General features: G+C 38.5%; 1 long non-coding RNA gene across 1 annotated transcript in view; it reads right to left on the bottom strand.

Moving 5' to 3' along the window:
* Nucleotides 1-12,969, bottom strand: part of LOC143694130 (uncharacterized) — a 67,914-nt gene that overhangs the window by 31,112 nt on the left and 23,833 nt on the right. Inside the window, exons 3-5 of the long non-coding RNA XR_013182368.1 lie at nucleotides 7,018-7,238; nucleotides 6,741-6,827; nucleotides 1,199-1,355 (exon numbers count right to left, since the gene is read on the bottom strand). This is a non-coding gene — a long non-coding RNA (uncharacterized LOC143694130). The remainder of the gene's footprint in view (nucleotides 1-1,198; nucleotides 1,356-6,740; nucleotides 6,828-7,017; nucleotides 7,239-12,969) is intronic.

The following is a 12,969-nucleotide window of genomic DNA, read 5'->3' as shown; positions in this document are numbered from 1 at the left end:
CTGACAGGCTTCCTTTGTTGCTTTTTCTCCAGTCACCAACACTGCAGGCAGACAGTTTAATCACAACATTGCAGATTGGGAAGTGCTGAAATATCTCTGCTCTAAGCCTGCTTTACAATCTACTAACAGAACACGTGGCTAAATCATCATATGACTTAATCTATTGACGTAAAAGCCAGCATGGAATTTATATGGTGAAAGCATGTTTAAGTATAAAAGAATTTATACAGCAAATAATTTCAACTGATACAGATTCAGCCACTCACTCACTCACTCACTCACTGTCAAGATGCACAAGATTGCATCTGCTGCTACAGGAGTCAACTTTGAAGAGATAGTCTAGGATGTACTACAGTCAGGAGGAGTTCCCTATGTCTGAAAAACAGTTTCTGAATCAAGATCATCATAAAGTACAAGATTCTAAAGTTAAACCACTGTAGGACATGGGATAAAAGAGAGGAAGAAGTAATTTATCTTAAAAAATATATGTTATTATATGTTTATAATGTTTTATAAGAATGTTTATAGAAAAGTTTTGAACTATCTTCCATTTCATTTTTTTTGAAAAGAAGCTGTGGATTAAACCTCCTTCATAAAGCCTTCATAAATATTTTTTCTACAGTGCTGTAACACAAGCATTTGACCTAATGCTCATTTTTTTCTTAGATTAGACAAACAAAACCTTGGCAGCAGTTTCTGGACACCAGTATAAACAGCTGGGTTCCCTGTGAACCCAAAGATACACTTTAGAAAAAAGAGTCTATTGAAGACCATTTTCTTTAAGGCCCTTATCAAAATGCTCATCCTGAATATCCCACTGGTGACATACAGCCCATGCACATTAGATGCACCTTATAAAAAGGTATTTTTGGAAGCCCAACTAAATTTGACAAACCAGCTCTTAGTATTATTTTGACTGTCTGCCAACACTGAGGTTTGCACAAAATTATGATCTTCAGTACCTTTGCTAAGGAACAGTGCAAACAACACATTTGCAGCCAAACCCTGTTTATTAGCATGGGAATTCAGTAGGTTGAGCTGGCAAACTGCTGCAAACTTGGCTAACACAGCTGGAGTACTGTATGAAATCTCTGTGCTGTTGAGTAGCATTGTATGAATCAGCAAACACAGAGACATAATCACATTGGTATGACATGTATAGGAGTCACTGTTGGTCATTTTATATCAGGCACTATACCTTTGCTCTCTTTTGTGGATTGAGTTAGAGTAATCCACAAGCCCAGATTAAAACAGATAACAAAACACTGTTCCTCTGGTTAGGTGGTTTTGACTACTTTCCTCTCATCAAGGGAAAAGCAGGGCAGAATCAGAGATCAGATCTTCTTCATTTGATCCTACACAAGAAAGGAGACAAAAGGACAAGCGAAAAGAGGCTATAAGCTCTCCTGTTGGGATTTTGCCAGGGATTTCTCCCACATGAACAATTATTGGAAAGACCAATACCCTGAAATTTCATAGCCTGGCTTCTGCTTTTTCCACTCCTGCTTATAAAACCTTTCTATTACCACCACAGGTTGTCTGTGACTGACCCTATGCTTTTAGAATGGGAGGGGACTTCCTTTTCTCCATCTTTCTTTTCCAGGCTGTTTCTGACAAACTCTGAGTAGTTGGTCTCTTTGACACTGGTAATTATCCCACCAATCCCGGTTACAATATGTCAGCTGGAGGCTAGAATAAAAGCAATAACTAACTGTAGAAAAGCCCTATAAAAATGTTATATGCTACTGCTCTCAGATTATCTCAGCTTTTACATGTTCTAGAAGGTGGAAGTCTTCATCTCTGCTATACCCTATAGCCCTTTTTTCACTCTTTAGGCTTTCTAAAGCCTAGACTCATGTTCACATTTTTAAAGATTTCATGCAAGTTGCTTGTGAAAGCTGCCATATTATCACCTACTTCCCTGGCAAAGCTGCAAAAGCCAGCAAAGCTGTTATTATTATCACTCCTCACATAGTTAAGATGCAATAGCAGTGCAAATAGCAAAGCAAGAGAATGTTTTAAAGAAAAATATTGCCCATTAAAATTTGATTACAGTAAGCCAGGCTTTATATTATTACAGAAAGGACTGCTGAGAGCTGGAGTGCCTCCATGCTCACCAGCAAAGTTACGTGTCCATTGAGTGGGTGAGGAAGGAACAGGACAGGATGATGAAGATAGAGGAGTGCAGGAAGATAGAGAAGCTGAATAGCACTCTAGTCCCCAGTGTGTGCAAACACTCTTTCCTTTGGAAATCCAGACAGAACATGAGCTACTCCTACTTCCTGCTCTAGAACTTGTGCTCCTTAGCTGAATGGCACAGCTCTTGCTTTTCACACTGGCAAGAGGTCAGTCATCACATAAGCACTGCCAAGTGTTATAATTACTGTGTCCACGTGGTCACTGTGTCTTATTGCCCAGTTATTTCATAACTGAGTGCTAAGTACTGCACCAGCTCCAAGCACACGCCTCTCACTGACTTCTAGGGCTCCCTTTACACATAGGTCTGCTGGAATCAACGTTTTTCATGACTTTATTTACTTGACCTGTCAATATTTTGGAGAACATAATGGTGCTTTGGAACGATTGCGTATTTGCCTTGTCTACGCATTGAAGCTGTACTTACACATGTATCTCTTGCAGAATTCATTCATGAGGAAAACCATACAAGTTTACAAGTTAATAATCTCCCTGAATGTCAAAATCCAGGGCAGATCAGGATGTGCATTGTGTTGGCAGTGCTGCAAACTGGGCTGTTTTAGTATTAACAGTAAATTTCCTAGCCTCAGTAAAACTTTTAATAGGTTTTTCAGCAGGTTAACAACTAGCCATGGATATTTGCCATAAGTAATGCAAAGCATAGGAAAAAAAGGTGCAACTATTAAGAAAACAGTAGCTTGAGTTTTCAATTCAATAGAAAGACTCCAGTGCTTTCTTTTAGATTTACACTTCTGAGTAAAACAGATATCCCACCTTTGTTAGGAAGAACAGCGATTTCCAGAACCTACTGATCAGCACATTTTAGATCCCAAATATTCCAAACCAACACCAAGTAAGATTTTGTTATGGATCCTAGCTGTAGAATGTGACTGAGTAGTTCCCACTACATGGATTCCAGCTTCAGCTACATAATCAATGAGACAATATTTAGGTGCATAGAGCAATGTGGCAAAGTATCTTCAGCTGCTCCACCTCACCATCTGGTACATAAATAAAACCAGCCTTGAACGAGACTGTCTGCTGGGATGACTGACATCAGACACACATTCTGCCATCCTGGTTTTGGTGATAGCAACTTCTGGAAAGGAGAACATGAACACCTGAGAAAGAGTTTTTTCTCAGAACATGGACTATTTTCTTCATCCATTCTAGGAAGATAAAAAGCAGTGAGATCCTTACGGTGACTCTTGAGATAGCCACCCCACAGCAGTCACTGGTGATAGCCAAGAGGAAGGAACCACTCTTCTGGGCTTATGATTCATCAGCCACTAGTATTCTGTGATGATTCCCCTTCCCTCATTTTCTTCTGGTTATAAATTATGAGATATAAAGCATGTGTAAGCTATGTAACATTCTGCCTCTCCTGTCTGTCCCTGTAACTGCCCCTTCTGCCATCCCCAAATTTTCTTCTTGTGGCTGTTTACAGAGTGCAAGTAGAAAGTAGGTCAGACAAATGGAGACTGTCAGATGACTAGTTTCAATTTATGGACATGTTGTTGTCTCTGTAGAACCATAGCGTTGTTGTTACAAATCCCTAAAAGTTTGTTTTAGCCTGAAAGGCTATTAGACTTACTTCACCAGCAAAGGAGAAGGCTTTCTGCAGGAATTTCATCTGATTAAGTCAACAGAACTCTGCCTGCAGAGCACAGCTTCCAAACCTTTGGCTTCATTTTTGTGTAATTTATTCTTTACCTTTTCCTGCTCATAATGGAAACACTATGAAAAGCCTAAACAATTTAACAACTGGGGTTTATTTTCCTTTTTTCCCCCCACTTTGCCCACACGCACCAACACCAAAATTTCAATTAGTCATGATAGCTTAGAATCATAACCAGCCTTGGGAACATGTGTTTCATGTATTGATGTGTTTCATACAGCCACGTGACAGTGTCCCACCGTGCCATGAGGAGTGCACACCAAAATGGCTGCTGCTAATGGCAGGGAGGGGGAGTACAATTTACAGCTCTTTTAACTTCTCCAGCAAAGACATCACCAATCACTTACTGTGGAAAATAAAATATTCTGACAGAAGTATGATTAAAGTTGACAATAGTCCCACAAATGTCAGCAGAGTTTCCAATAGTGTTGACAGTTTTAGTGAATTCATGGCAAAGCAAGCAGTTACTGCTCCATTAGTCCTATGGTCTGGTAAGGCCAGAATGACCATTTTAATGTTTTATTGTCAAGTCACCTGTCAGAACAACTGACTGTTGCCTCTAGACTCCTGTTACCTGTGTGAAACACGGTACAGTAAATAACCATAGGCTAGTACTTTCTTGGACTGTTTTAATACATATTACAGCAGCAACCTCAGGAAGTGCTTCAATTCTAGTCTCAACAAAACCCCAACCATATTTATTGGCTTAAACAAAAGAGTAACCACTTCCTCTTGTTCTCAAAAAAACCTGACAGCACAGCAGAGTAGAAGTGCGGAGAAAAGAAAGTTCAGAGAGGCCATACCAGTGGTAAAATCTTAATACTACTAAAATCCATGGTAGTTTTGCTATGAATTCAGAAAGACCAAAACTTAACTTTATATGTTTGCTTTTGTGTTGCTCAGAGAAACAAATAGAGGATATGGTGGTCATTGTTTCTCCCATTCATATGGAAGCCCTTCAGTGGTGGGGCTATATGGGAGTATACCATTAGATTGGGACCAGAAGTGGGTAGAAGTCAAGGTATAAATTTTTCTAATAAAATTCCCTTTGGAAAGGTCCCTCAGGAAATGTTTTAACTGACAGAATACAGAGCAGCCTTTAAACTGGATGAAAATCAGAGGGAATGGAAAACTAGACCCTCCCCATCTATATTGCCCACATTATGCCTACTGTAAAGGCTTACATTTCCCACTATTTGTTTTCTGTAGATCTATTCCTATATTTGAATGCATTGAAAAATCTTGCCCTAAGAAATAAGGTCTCTCCCTTTTTCAAGAGGATGCTGAAATGTTGACAGTGGCTACTACTTAGAATTTCTTTCTGTAAAAATGTACATCTTTAACTACCATGGGTAGGATCTCTCTGTCCTTATGAATCTGTCTCACCAGGTGGAAGCTGGGTGTCCATTCTCACCAGCTGCGTAGGGACTCAGTAACAGGAGGAGTTCTCTGATTTAAATGGGGTAATTCCTCCTATCATAAAATACACTTCTAAAAGAAATGAGATCTTTTGAGGGAAACTCAGCCTTTCTTTTAAAAAATATTTTTAAAGTAAATGTTGTTGTGATTGATCTCATTAACTTTTGGATTCAAGTAATTCATGGATCCAAATAAGAACATGAAAATGAGTGCATCATTACCACATCTGAAAAAAAAGTTCTAAAACTCTTAAGCTGCAACTACTTTCCTATGCAACAGAAACTTATAAGGGTTTCAGCTCATAAACTCGTGGTACCTGATAGCTTTTGCATCTTATGCTTTACCATGACACCTGGATTTCTAGTTTATTGTATCTATGTGTTCAGCATGAAAGAGCTGAAGGTCTCAAGAGACCTTCCAAATTCGTAAGGCACTCCTAGCCAGCTAGTTAGATTATTAGTCATGTGCCTTCTGAAGCTAATAAACTTTCAGTTGTTAGATTTTCAATACTGTTCATTTAGTGCTTCCTTCCTGAACACAAGTATTTTTACTATTCCAAGGCAACAAATCCAGATCTCTTTAGATAGTACATTGCTAATTGCAAGAAATTCAATGAGTGCCACAGACTTAGAGTTAATAGCTTACTTATTTTGCAGCAGCCACCAGTTCCATATACATAATCTCAAAACTTCATTCCAACCCGTTGTTTCTAATCACTATTTTTTTTTCCAACAGGTTGTTTCTTGTCACTAATGTTAGTGATATGACTTTGCCGATACATTATTTCAATTTTCTTCTAGTTTTATCCCACTAGAACTTGGACATCCCTCCATAAAATTTCAGCCAGAAAAATAGCAAAACATGCCAGCTTTATTAGGTATCTCAAGGTTATAGTAAAAAACTGTGACCACAAGAGAAGCCCATTCTGCTTGGTGCTATCCAGACAACAGGGCATGCTTACATCTGCAGCAAGGCATGACTGTATTGTATCAAGGTATACTCTACATAGGTGGACTGCAGGCAGTTCAGCAGTGAAGCTACAGAACCTGGCACAGACTGCAAAGCCTGCCTGAAAAGCAAATTCAGAAAGTTAATCTGCACTGAATGCTTTGCTGCTGAGTCTATACTGATAAGAGTATTTGACTGATGTTAATTAATTTAAAGCTAATTTAAGTATTTCTATGTAAGATGGAGTCATAATGTGATTGCTATATAATTATCTCCATAGTAAGATATGGCACTTTCTTGTGGTTGCCAGAATTAAAGAAGGGTAATGTCATGAGAAAACAGGTGGCTTCTTTAATTTCCTGCTGAAAATGGTATCCATCTACAGACACAAACCACGTGGCATGAACTACAAGGAATGGCTACAGAAACACATAATTTCCAAATTTAGTCTCTACATATTTCAGAAGAAACATCTGTGGTTTAAGACAGCCCAACATACCTTGCTTTCCTTTATCAGCACAGTGTCAGCTTCCTGTCAACTTCTTGTCAACTTCACTTCCCAAATTCACCCTCCTATTTCCTCCATCTGAAAAACAAAAATAACAGCAACTCAAAAGTTAGCAAAAGCAAGGGTGACAATGGTGCTAATGATGGATATTTATTGTCTTTTCAACTCACTTTAAGGGCTATGAAAGCCACTTAGAAGAGTTATTTCTCTAAAAGATCAACTTACTAATATTTTCTGTCCACTGCCAATTGCAGCTCTCCTAACATACCTGCACTGCTGACTGCATGAGTCACTTGGAACATGACATCAAACCTTCAGCATTAGGCAGCGATGGCATTAAGCAGCCACTGACTAATAAGTTGAAATACCGTCAGGAGGTCTTCTACACTGACGCTGTTATACAGTCTTCTGAATTTCCTGTTTCCAAACAATCTTCTGATACATTTAACATCAGTATACAATGGTCAGTTTTTTAGCTGAAGCTGGGAACTGAAAAAGAAAACAAAGATGACAAAATCATAAATACACAATAAATTTAAAAAGTAACTTCTGAAGCTCCTTTGCTTCTTGCTTTTTTGTCAAGTCTTTTAGCTGACTTAAAAAATGATAACCAGCTCTACAACTGGAATAGTTTATTTCTCAAACTTGAAAAACAAACCATTGAAAAGTAAAACTGAAATCAATTTTAAAGGACAGACTGAAAGGAACTTTTTCAACAGCAAGGTCACAAGCACCTTGGAAGGAAAAGCAAATAAAAGAGGACAGAAAAATGTCCAAAATTCATGTAATACAATTTTCTGATTTAACTGTAGGTTGGCTACTTGTGCTGGTGACTTGGTTCTCAAAGGTAGGACAAACTCTTGGACAAGTCCTATACAGTGAAAACATGGTAGTTAGACCATACAGTTCTAATGTTTAAGTCTAGAAACTGGATGCTAACTGTCCATACACAGGAACTCAAATCTAGGAGCTTATACCCAGATGCACACAGCAAAGCTCTTCATGGTCTGTTATGCAATCTGCTGTAGACTCCTCTGTACCACCACAGTAACTCAGTAAGGGGCCAGGGAAGAAAAGGCCTTATGTGGCCATTAAGTTTTCAAACTGGCTCCTACTGCCACAGCCCTAAATCCCACTGACATTTGCTTGGAACTGGATTCAAAGACCCTAAAAATCAGCTGTATTAAGGCTCAGTCACAAATTAAGCAGAAGTGTTTAATTCCCTCTCTGAACTGCTGAAGTTTTCGAACACCAGATGATCAAGTCACATAATCTCAAAATAAATATAGGGTGCTTTCAAGTTATTTTATCATTTGAAGATCTCATTGGTAGTAGAAAGGAATAGAAGCAGGACAGAAGGTAATGATACTCTAAGAATAACATTCCAAAACAATTAATTTACTCCAAAATCCCAAAACTGTTCTAATCTATGCTCCAGCCTATAATTGTGCTTAAGATTATCATGACCCAGGTGTAGGACCTTGTCCTAGCTGAAGTCTATAAGGTTCACATGGACCCACTTCTCAGGCCTGTCCAGATCCCTCTGGATGGTATCCCTTCCCTCAAGCATTTCAGCTGCACCACAAAGCTTAGTGTCACCAGCAAGCTTGCACTTGATCCCACTGTCCATGTCTCTGAGAAAGGTGTTAAACAGCACCAGTCCCAGTAATGATCCCTGAGGAACATCGCTGGTGTCAACTTGGACATTGAGCAGTTGACCGCAACTCTGAATGCGATCACTGAAAGGAAATAGAAAAACCACAAAAGATGTGTTCAAGAATTGAAATTCAGTGCTTCAGAAACTAACCAGGGCACAGTGTGACTGTTCAAATCCTGGAAACAGAGATGATCAGCCAATTGCATCTTCTCCAAAAATATCCACTGTGTATCTAACAGTGTGAAGACTACTTTCCTAATAAGCTCAAAAAACTTAATGCAGGAAGGAAGGTTGAAACACTGAAAACTTTAGGCATGGATGAGTTTGACACTTTATTCCAGAACAATCATTGGACAACAAAGAACTCTTAACCAGGAAAAGTAACAGCCAGCAGAAGTCTGTGTGCATTCCTGCTCTGCTTCCAATTCCCCTGAGAACATGGGAAAAAAACTGGAGAAGTTAAAACTGTTCCCCTAAGCAACCTAAGTTCTCTTTTGGCCTGCTGTTATTACAATAAAAGCAAACCTATTACAACCAACTTTAGTCAGCTATGGCACAGATTTTTAGAGCTGAAAGAGTCATCTCCAGCTCCTTTTAAAATCAATTAAGAAAACAGGTATTTAACATGTCATTTATCTGTTTTATTTTAGGCAGTGGCATTGGGATGAGAAAAATTGTGCTGCAAAATGAAAACAACAAGCCCTATAAATTTCCTTATTTCCCTCTACACACAATAAATGAAGTCCAGATGAGGAATTGTCTGTGTTTAGTAAAATGAATCCCACCCAGTAAGCCTGTGGCATACAGAAACTTCTCCCAGAGGCCTTTTGTAATAGCTGTTACAGTTTCTATCATTTCCAGACTATCAGGCAACAACTGTGCCTTCATGATGATCTCTAGATGTGCACTGGAATCACAGATATTCAAAGCTCTTCCAGGATTTCTAACCCATCAGATTCTACTACATGGACTGTATGGATCTGAGGGGTACAACTTACCATGTAAATACTCTACATGATAAACAGGAAAGAAATAGATCAGAGAAACTCTTTTTTTTCTACATTGGCTACATAAACTCCCTCCCTCTCATTGCAGAGACTTAGGACAAAACCTGAAAGATTGAAATCTGCAAGACATGCTAAAAAATTAAAAAAAAAAATTACTAAATTGCATTCTTGATCAGAAAAGAATAATACTAGCAACCCAGAATCTACAACACAGCATGGGAAATAATCTTTGATTGAAGACCTATGTCTTCCTAACTCAATTTTTATAGCAATATTGAACATTGATGGAAGAGATTTGCTATTAATCCTCCTACTCAGAAGCTGCTATAATGCCAAGGTGAGTATTGCTCATATTGTAAGCTAAGCTTGATAACAGTCTAATATCTGGAAATCCACCTTTTTTATTTATTTTTAAAAATCTGCACATGTGATAAAAAAATCAGTCACTCTTTAGATAGGGCATGCCATCACAATGCTCTTTTATGCTCCCTGAAACAACTGGTACCCAGAGCAGGTGGAACTGGCATACCTCTGACTCCAACAATTACTACAACCACCTTATTTTTCCACCTGAATAGGTCCCCAAAGGACATAATAGTTCCAGAAATTAGGTAGCATACAAGTGGCATTCACCATCAGAACCATTTCACCAGCAGAAAACCAGACCTCTTATTAGATTTTGTTATAGAACAAAGTCTTGTCCATCCTACAACAGACAAAACCACTGTTATCAAGTATCAGTACAGCTTCACTATTTTATAGAAGGGTTTTGAGTACCACGTTCACTTTGCAGTTCCTTATCACAAGAAAGACATTGATGTGTTGGAGTGAATTCAGGGGAAGGCTACCAAGCTGACTGGGAGATGAAGCACATGATGTACATAGATGGAAGAATTGTGTTTGTCCAGTCTTTACAAGAGAGGAGTTAGGGGAGACCTAATTGGATAGAGACCTGAGCAACCTGATCCTTTTGAACCTGCTCTGTGCAAGCAGTTGCACTAGGTGACCTTTCAGAGGCCCTTTCCAAGCTATGTAATTATATGTTTCTGTGAAATGAATGAGAAAGTGAGGAGAAGACTAAATACAGCCATGAGGAAGCAGTTTCTATGGCTTTAATGCACACTTCCATCAGTTCTTGAAGGGTGCTCAATCAATATTCAATACTCAGAAGCAGTCTCACCTTGTTGCCTGCCAAATAATGACATGTTAATATAGCTGGGTCTACACACAGACACTCAGACTGCCCACAAATCTCATCCCCTTTACAGCAAGTGACAATACAGCTGTCCTAAGGACAAGGAACTGTCTTATCTGCAGACAACTGAATTAGCTGGGCACACAGCCTATCCACATAGCAGTGAGGCTGCTCTTGAATGGCCTTTAAAATTTCAGCACTAACTAATGTTCTTCCTGCAAGAGAATCAGCTGTTTTCATGTGCCCCCAGATTCAGGAATAACAAGGCCCTAACAAGTGCAGAATGAACAGTTAACACATTTGGCTTCAAGATGAATGCTGCACAGCACTACAGACACAGTTACCGAGATCCTCTTACATGCTGTGTATATTTTGCCAATACAATCTGAAGCCATGAAGAAATATATTGCCAACAGAAGCAACCAAATGTAAATGCATTCTGCCAGAAGAAGTTGCTAGCTGCACTATGCCAACAGACTGTTTGCCAGCTAGACCTCCTCATGCAGAAAAGGCCATGGATTGCCACTGTCTTTCAGACTCTCTGTCAGATTCCAGTATTAAATGGGTGGATTAACATTTTGCAACCAACAAGGTGACACTAGTTATCTTCATGACTGTTTTTAGTCGCTAGTAAATACTAGTCCACACTAGTCAACATGTCAATTTGCACCATCATCTGTACTGAACCTTGCAAACACAAGGCTGCAAATATCTGCAGCTGCCTAAGTAGATACACCATAGATGTGGAATCACTTAAGAACTCTGTGAGGTTTCATATACTGCCACAGGCTTACTACTCCACCTTGTACATTCAGACACAGCAGACAAGATCCTGAAGTATCTTTGCATGCTGTGCACTAGTACAAATCAAAAGGACAAATGTCTCATACTAACAAAAATGGTAAGTTGTTGTTTATGGTTCACATTAGGATTTGAACTATGCCGTCCCAATAATAAAACTACTTTGCCAGATAACAAGGTGGTGATGCAGGGTATTTGAAAGTTCTCTGAAAAAAAAGTTTTTATTCCTGTTTACTAATCCAATGAATAAGGAACTTTGTGGGGACATACTTAACCTGATTCAACTTCTTACAAGGGTTTGAAAGTCTATCCAAAGAAAAAGAAATAGAATAATCTAAGCATAATCTGGTCATGAACCATGAAAAAGATTCAGGCATGTGATTTGCCATTTTCCCAAAACATTTAATGTTCAACATTTAACCTATGAGAAATATCTTGAGCTTCTTTTATCTTCAAGAGAAAACAAAAACAATTGAAAGTAGTTTAGATTTTTTTTTAAGTTGATTAAGAGGGACTTCATTAATAAGAAGATCTGGGAGAGAAGACATAAATACTGTCAAACTAACTAGTTAGCAAAAGGAAGCTACAGTTAGCCTTGGAATCCTTCCTGTAGAAATTATAGTACATTGAAGAACAACATGTAATAATTTTGGTCACATCTTCTATACATTTTCATAGTGAGACATTTACTGAAAAAGAAACTAACAAAGCAAACTTTCAGTCAAAGGCAACATTCTAACAGATCATCCCCACTCCCTCAGCAGAGCATGAGAGAGGTCCAGTATAGATGAAGGACTGATGAGTAAACAGATTACCCAAAACCATCAATAACAACACTCAAATACTGTGATGGTATATATAGACTAAAATATGGGATCTGTTGAAATAACAGTACAGCCAATGCCTAATGTAGCAATGGAACTAGTACACAGGAAAAAAGAAGAAGCTGCATAATTATAAAGCCCATTTCTTATGCCTATACAAGAAGGCAAGCAAAAACCTAAAAAAATTATGTCCACTAGAGATATTGCAAAAATGTCATAGAAAAGCTGACCTTGCAAATCCCATGAGCAAAATTAATCAGATGGTCTCTGTCACGAACACTATACAGCATTTACAATTAGCACTAATACAGATTAATAAGAGCTACTGATGTCCTGTATAATTGATACCAGGCAGACATATTCAGTAGAAAAATTATTCCGTCCAAATGAGTTACAGTTAATGACTCCTGCTGCAATGAACTTCACTAAAATTTCTCTGGTCAGGATTCTAAACCCAGGAAGGCTCTCACCTTCCCAAATTTGCTCTGATTTAGATCCCAACAGTAACTAAATCAAGCTGATCAAAAACCATTAAGGGGAAAAAAGATATGTGAAAACAACTGCTGACTTAAAAACTGCAGTCTGACACCTCTAAGGCAGCAAGATGCCTCAGGAATTGAATCATGCTTATTATCTAAAGCCTTTCAGAAACTCTCTTTAACCACCTCATTTTACAAGTTAGAGAGAATTTTGCTTTTGACTCCCATAGTTATAGGATTGGCCAGTCCTGACATGA

This window comes from Agelaius phoeniceus, chromosome 5 (genome assembly GCF_051311805.1).
Source record: "Agelaius phoeniceus isolate bAgePho1 chromosome 5, bAgePho1.hap1, whole genome shotgun sequence".
NCBI classification, from domain to species: domain Eukaryota; kingdom Metazoa; phylum Chordata; class Aves; order Passeriformes; family Icteridae; genus Agelaius; species Agelaius phoeniceus.
The sequence above is the reverse complement of the archived record's forward strand: the minus strand, read 5'-3'. Positions and strand labels throughout refer to the sequence as shown.